The sequence below is a fragment of the Macrobrachium nipponense genome, chromosome 1 (genome assembly GCF_015104395.2).
Source record: "Macrobrachium nipponense isolate FS-2020 chromosome 1, ASM1510439v2, whole genome shotgun sequence".
In the NCBI taxonomy this organism is placed as follows: Eukaryota; Metazoa; Arthropoda; class Malacostraca; order Decapoda; family Palaemonidae; genus Macrobrachium; species Macrobrachium nipponense.
Window position 1 is genome coordinate 38,976,415 of NC_087200.1, and position 5,797 is coordinate 38,982,211.

The 5,797-nt window shown below is 38.8% G+C and overlaps 1 protein-coding gene across 2 annotated transcripts in view; it reads left to right on the plus strand.

Moving 5' to 3' along the window:
* The first annotated feature begins 2,393 nt into the window (after positions 1–2,393).
* LOC135219254 (uncharacterized) overlaps positions 2,394–5,797 on the plus strand; it is a 9,220-nt gene continuing 5,816 nt past the window's right edge. The window contains exon 1 of one of the 2 annotated variants that reach the window (XM_064255868.1): positions 2,394–2,549. The gene's annotated coding sequence lies outside the window, so the exon portion shown is untranslated. Of the gene's footprint in view, positions 2,550–2,602; positions 2,627–5,797 lie in introns of those variants that run through there. The other variant, XM_064255869.1, reaches the window with a different exon arrangement.

Sequence of the window (5,797 nt, forward strand, 5' to 3'; positions counted from 1 at the left end):
AGTACAGTAAAAGAATGAAATAAAATGTCTTGTTGAGAGAAAATTCTACACTCGGTACATTTTTTAGTCACTGATGACAGTATGTCCTGAACATCTGTGGATAAATGTCTGTCTCTTTTTTCAATAAGCATCCAATGAAAACCAACAGTTAGCATGTGAAGAAAGTAGCTATCGTATGCATGCAAAGATATTTTCAGGGAGAGAGAGAGAGAGAGAGAGAGAGAGAGAGAGAGAGAGAGAGAGAGAGAGAGAGAGAGAGAGAGTTATTTTCCTCAACTATCGATCATTCCAAAACTTTCAAATTGATGATAATTCACAGATCGGTGTTCCGTGAACACGTGTGTGTGTGTGTGTGTGTGTGTGTGTATATATATATATATATATATGTATATATATATATATATATATAAGCGAATACCCCAGGAAAATGATAGTTAGAAATCCAAGCGCTTTCGTCTTTACTAAGACATTGTCAAGGAACGAATGAAATACAATTGGAGAGAAAGGTCTCAGGTACTCAACAAGATCAAGAATACCAGATGGTTAATTGTCAAAAGGGTAAAAATTAAAAGTGATAATCCAGTATTATCGGATATCACACGGTCACAAACCTAAACAGATTTGACCCTAACCGAAATTACAAAGTATCTTTACAGTCCAAAACATGTAAAAACTGAATATATTAATTTTGTTACCTATATTTATCTACAACTTTTTTCATTATGAAAGCATCAAGTTTAAATAAACCAAGACTTAAATTTAGAACATTTCCATTATTTGACTTGATGAAACAAAATTCAGTGATATTCCTTTTAACTGTGTCATTACATGGGATTAAGGCTCTTGCTTAACTCCAGTAAATAGGATGATCTAAATCTCTCATATGTACGAATAATACATTCGATATTTGCCCAGTTCTCATAGAATATTGGTGCTGTTTGAGACGTTGTGAAAGAGATTTACCGGTCTGTCCGTAATAGACTTTATCACACTTTTTGCAAGGAATTTCATATATGCAGCCTGGAAGATCTTTAGGAGAATTTTTGATTACTAAACTCTTGACATTAATATTACTGAAAACAACATTTATGTTAAAAAGCTTTAAAATTCTAGGAATATCTAAAAACCTTTCATCATAGGGTAATTTTAGAATGTTATGCTTACTTAATTCAAGTTTGTCATTAGTTGAATAAAATGTTTTTCTAGCTCTTTTCCATGCCACATCTACAAAAGTCCTTGGGTATTTAAGTTTCAATGCAATATCATAAGTAGTTTTAATTTCAGCGTCAATAAACTGCGGGCTACAGACATGTAAAGCCCTTAGGAACATCCCAGAAAAAACAGAGAATTTAACATTTTGATGGTGAATGGAGTAGTAAAGAACAAAAGAGGCAATGTTAGTTGATTTCCGAAAGACTGAAAAGGTGAAATTTCGCTCATTTCTATGGACAGTTACATCAAGAAAATTCAAATTACAATTTCTTTCTTCCTCTAGAGTAAATTTTATAGAAAGGACTAAATTATTGAGATTATTAAGGAATTCCTGGAGATTTTCGTGTACTGGCTAAATACAGAAAATATCATCCATATACCTAAACCATATAACTTTTTGGGGTAAAATTCTTGGTAAGAGTTTTGTCTCACCAATCGTATTTCATTCGTTCCTTGACAATGTCTTAGTAATGACGAAAGCGCTTGGATTTCTGACTGTCATTTTCCTGTGGTATTCGCTTATTTAATGAAGTCACGTGCATCTACTGTGATTTTAAAAGCATATGTATATATATATATATATGATATATATTATATATATATATATATATCTATATATATATATAGATATAATATATATATGTGCACGCAACTTTTTGACTGTGAACTCAGCTAAAATATCAGATAAAAAGGTAGACCAAACAGCATCCTGATCTCCAACGTTGTATTAACCGGTAATTCACCAACATACGCAACTAGCCAAACGTTTAGCGTCAGCATTCAAAGCAGGGGGTTTTTCAAGGCAACCCCCAATCAACATTAGACATAAGCTGATTACGTTCAAGCTTCCTGGAAAACAGACCGATTTTCGTTTAAAATCCTCTTCGCACCTAGAAGTTCGTCACGTAAAGTGCTGCAACCAACGAGATACGAATATCAAAATCGCCTTTACGTTCCGAGAAATAACCACTGTAGATGATCCTGTGTTCCTGCGAACAAATAATGCTATGCATATTTGGCCGGTAAGTTCCTCAGTCTAAGGAAATCAAAGCGGCGTATCACCTTTACGCTTCCGAGAAAGAACACCAAACCTGCTCTCTTGTTTGGGTTTTCCTCCCGGTAAAGCGTCCCTGGCTGAGCCCCAGAACTCGGATGACTCAAACCTCCTAGAAGCAGCCTGGTGCGGCCGCCCGATAAAAGGAACGGGCAGAGGCATCGTCCAGTCATTCAGACCCGAACGTCAGTGGAAGTGAAAGCTCCGCAACGCCATCTTACGGCACCACCCCTTCGACTGCCCGACCCGCACAGGAATCTTATTACTACAAGGGGAGACTTGTGTAAGTGAAAATTTTGCATCGTTTGAAGCTTGTTTACAGTGACATTTATCGAAGATGATACAGCGAGTTTTTAACTGGTGAGTGATTTTAACACGGCATTGTGAGGTTATCTTTAACCCATTGATTGAAAATAATCTGAGGAAAGTGAACTTGCAGTGATAATTATCATTTAGTGGAAGTGAAGAGTGTCAGGTGTTGTCAAATTGCTGTAAAAATGTTTATCGTGATGCGACATGAAATGGAAACTGATATTACTAGTTAAAAGGACATTCTTGATTACATATTCAAGAAAAGGATAACCTTAAGATAATGAGCCTCTGTGGAAAAGTGCGGTTTATTTTTGTAATGATGTTTAAATTTTCCAATCATGAACATCAGTCTGTGCTGGCTAATCAGACCATATATCATGATATTGCATAACATTGGACGATTTGGTTCTCTTTCCTTAAACTTTGGTGTTCCTTTTAATAATCCAAATAGCATCAACGCAGTTTTCAATTGTGCTAATAATCTCGAAGTGAACGAATGAATATTGAAGATTGATTCGCATACATAAAATCAAAATCAGTCGTAACAAGTGAATCCCTAACATTAAGAACAAATCAGATATTCCTGTTACCCCGTTTTTTGCATAAAACTGATGTGAGCGCGCATGCACACCCATTCTCCACCCCACTCCGCGCCTTTGCGCGTAATACAGGAACACCCTCATTCACCCTACTTATGCGACTATCAATAAGTCGTCCTTGGGGTTGTCTCTCTTCTCCCTCTCTGTCGAGTTCTCTCTTCCCACAAGAAAGAAGAGAAAAGCTTCGCTTTTTTCTCTCCCTCTTATTTGTCTCTTCCTACCCATTTATAGTCTCTTTATCCGTCTCCCATTCCCCCATCTCCCTGGCGTCTTTTAACCCAAATATAAATACGTGCTCCTAACCACTTCAGCACCCATCCCAGAGCTATTCTTTAGCTTCTATTTAAATGTCAGCGCGCTCTGACATTCGCTGATTCCTTTTTATCTGTTTTGCCTTTCTTTGCCCGCATAAGCGCCCTCGAATGGCTGTCATATTCAATTTCGTTTTCATGCATCTTGAGTCCTGAATGTTTTATTTTTTTTTTTTTATTCAAGTTTCACCTACGTCCATGTTTATCGTGGCTTTTATTCTGATGTCTATATAAACCTCGCACCCTCACGGTTTACGAACACTTGAGCCAATCTTATTTTCTTCTTTTCCGATGTTCTTTGTCCCATTTTGTTGGTTTCTGCAACCTGTTGTGAGATGGTTGTGTTCACCCCACTTCTCTCTCTCTCCCTCTTAAAAAGAAGAAGAAGAAAAAAAATAACACATAGAAGGTCGGTGACCATAGCTGTTGATTCCAGTTTGCAGCAATCTCTCTCTCTCTCTCTCTCTCTCTCACACACACACATAAACGTTTTTCGTACGCATAATTATTAGTTTGTTGTTTTCTGTAAAACCCTTCGCCCCCTTTCCTTCCCGTGTAAACGCTCCCAGCTCTTTTTTTGTTTTGTTTTTGTTTTTTCTTCGCCCCCCCCACCCCCTCCTCTTTCCCCCCAACTCCAACGCCCACTCAGTGTTCTTTAGCCTCAAACCCTACTCCCTTCTCTCTCTCTCTCTCTCTCTCTCTCTATTACGCCGAGCCACGACTGCCCTGTAATTGGCCGTTCCCTTGACGCAGGATTATAAAGCGGAACGAGTCGACCTTCCTCTCCTCTGAAAATCCCGCCTGGAAGCCATTCCACGTACAACCCAGCGTCCTTGTTTAGCGGCGGTCAGGATTCGCCAGTCTTTCTATTCCTCCCCACCCTCCCCCTTTTCCTCCTCGTCAAATTAACCGGAGTAAGAAGGGAGGGGGAGGGGGGGTTATTGCAACTTTTCTTCCCTCCTGCTTGGCAAACGCTAACCTCCCCCCCGCCCCACGCCACTCCCACCTCGAAAAAAGTAGCCAGCAACATGACATCGTAATGTTTTTGTTATTATTTTATTTCCTGGGCAGCGAAGTACCACTTGTGCGAGTGTTTGTTAAGTTGCTTACGTAAGTTCTCAGATGAATGCACAGCTCAAGTGGAAGTGCATACATCTGAGTATTGGCATATTACCACAGACACACCACCGAGAATTGTTACTTGAAATCGTGAGCTCTTTAGATACCCTTGAAGGCGAGCCACCATCTTGTCCCTCCATTAAGAATCCTTCAAGAAATTCACAAGAACTTTTCCACCCCAAGGACTGGGTTGTTGAGACATCACAGCTGTGAGCGAAACAATGGAGAAAACGCCAGTATTTTCGATAACCTTGCAATGGCTCGTGCAACAATTTAAACCTGGCAACGTCGTCGAAGGCAGGTGACGTCACCCGAGGCGATAAAGTGATGATTTCTGTAGATACAACGACGATCTATGACTCACAGGAAATATCATCCAACTCCAAGTCACGTTAAATACATGTCCCCGAGGAAAAAAAAAAAAAAAAAAAAAACGAAGCGGATGTCGGCTACGGGAACCATCACGGTTTGCTTACAGTGGACGGCAACGATTCTCACTCTCTCATAACTATAGTTCGTCTATTCTCAGCGAAAGGAAAGAACCTTGTCAGTAGCCAAAAGAATGAATAACATAACTCACTTTGTTTCATAAGATGTGTTACATACAAACACACACGTATGTGTGTGTTCACAAACAAGAGGACACAATCGTTAAGGGCATGACAACACAATTCTGAATGACGGACCTATATGTAGTGTCAGATTTAAATGCGTATAATTAACTACATCCCGTCACTTGGTAGGACGCTTTTATAATAGGATCTTTTAAAGTATGAATGCATTTCCCCTTGATGTTATTATTACAAATAAACTTTCCCACTCCATTGTGGAGCTATATTGGATCACGAAGAATATATAAACCTTTACAAAACTACTGAATAATAAGAGGCAGTTTGTCTTCAAAAAACAATCCAAGCCAGATACTTACAAAGGCAGAATAATAATCCTATGCGTCTCTCTCTCTCTCTCTCGAAGTGTTCAGTACTTAGTCGGACTCCAAGATAAACAAATGACTGCTCTCGATGTTATTTATTCATTTTACCACCAAATACGATCGTGGTCCTTGTTTATGTTCTTTAATCATAATGTTGGCGTCTTATCTTAACCTTTTTTTTCAACATTACCATAAAAGCATCTTAACCGCTGACCGCTTCGTACTAATGATACATGAGACGTACAACGGATTTGTT